Source organism: Drosophila willistoni (genome assembly GCF_018902025.1).
Source record: "Drosophila willistoni isolate 14030-0811.24 chromosome 2L unlocalized genomic scaffold, UCI_dwil_1.1 Seg168, whole genome shotgun sequence".
NCBI classification, from domain to species: Eukaryota; Metazoa; Arthropoda; class Insecta; order Diptera; family Drosophilidae; genus Drosophila; species Drosophila willistoni.
The window spans coordinates 14,167,347-14,168,930 of record NW_025814047.1 but is presented as its reverse complement, the minus strand read 5'-3'; the positions used below and the strand labels follow the sequence as shown (position 1 = coordinate 14,168,930).

The window sequence follows — 1,584 nt, the reverse complement described above, 5'->3', positions numbered from 1 at the left end:
GGGTGACCATATCATATAGCTCCCACAGGAATGATCGGTCAAAAAGAGTGACTTTTGTAAATAACTTCGTTACTTTTAACGCGATTGCTTTCAAATAAAACACTTGTTAGTTTAATATATCTGTTAATGACTGTGCCGAATTTGGTAAGTATCGGGTAACTATATCATATAGCTCCCATAGGAACGATCGGTGGAAAACAGTGACTTTGATCAATATCTTCGTAATTTCCTATTGTTGGCCGTTTTTTCGCAAACAAAAGCCTTTTAAGATAAAACGTTTTTCCACTTTGATGGCTACAGGTAAGGAAAGATTTACCAAAAAAGTTGTAAGGGTATACAAACTTTGACGCGGTCGAAGTTAGCCCCGGCACTCTGGTTTTACTATGACTTTTTTCATACTGTTGGGAATACTCTTAATCAAAGCTTGGCAGGTCTCCATCAAAACCTCCTTCCATGTTTCTTTGACATAGACCCACAATTAAGATTAAGAGCACGACCAGGCGGATGGGAATAGTAATTGAAAAAAGTATCCTGGATATTAGTGAAAAAGGGAAACGAAAAATGATTTTAAATCTAAAATATCAAACATAACTTAGCTTATTTGAGTGTCGCAGAGTTATTTGACGGGTCATAAACCTTTATTGGGACGAGCGAGCGATTATCGTCCTGAAGGAAAAGACCAAAAGGATCAAGGCAGCCACTACGTTACCACTCTTCGTATAAAATAAAATCTGAAACTTCTGTTTGTTGTAATATTTTATGTTAGATATCACACAAAGTAATAAAATATTGTTTTTGTATTTCAGTATGCCCATAAAATGGCCTATTTGATTGGACAAAGTATTCAGAGGAACGTTGCGGATATCTTAACGGAAAAATTGTTTTATTTGTAATGTATTATATCTATTTGGAATAAATTTGCAAATTTGCAAAATTGACCATTATTCTTTAGTTTAGTGGTGGCATAACATTCAACCATTTAGCCCCTGAGTTAAAGTGCGATTCGAGGTGCAGCTGCTTAAATGGGCAACGCATAAAAGGCAGCAGCTCCGACCATCAAAATATATATATATATTCTTGATCAACATGACATCCGAGTTCATAAAGCCATGTGCGTCTGTCCATACGTCTGGATCATTGCAAACCTCCTCCTAGACCGTTGAAGCTACAAAGTTGCAATGTTGCATAAAGGCTTGTGTATTCTGCACTGATTGTATTTCTCTGACCTACGGCAACGTCACGAGCAATCACATTCTTAATAACTTCGTTGTTTTTTACGCTTTTGCAAATTAAATAATATATATATGTAGATTGTACAACTAAAACAACTTTAAACGATTGAATAGACCTCTCTTCTGTTTTTTACCAATTCCAATATACGAGCTGCCACTTAAGCTTATTTTGAAGCATATGGATGTAAAATTTTTCCGATTATTGGAAAATGGCTTCTTAATAGCCCTTTAAATTTGCAAATTGCTTTGCCGTTGATACAAGATACCTAAAAGATTTTTTTTATCGGATTTGGGTCTAGTCTGCTTGTTGACCAGTCTGAAATAAAAATTTGAGAGACTTTTAAATGAGCTT

The 1,584-nt window shown here is 35.4% G+C and overlaps 1 long non-coding RNA gene across 1 annotated transcript; it reads left to right on the top strand.

Annotated features, from left to right (window-relative positions):
- The first annotated feature begins 269 nt into the window (after positions 1-269).
- On the top strand, positions 270-938 carry LOC124459980. The gene is made up of 2 exons (XR_006953945.1): positions 270-300; positions 807-938. It is a non-coding gene; the product is annotated as an uncharacterized LOC124459980 (long non-coding RNA).
- Positions 939-1,584: the final 646 nt, after the last annotated feature.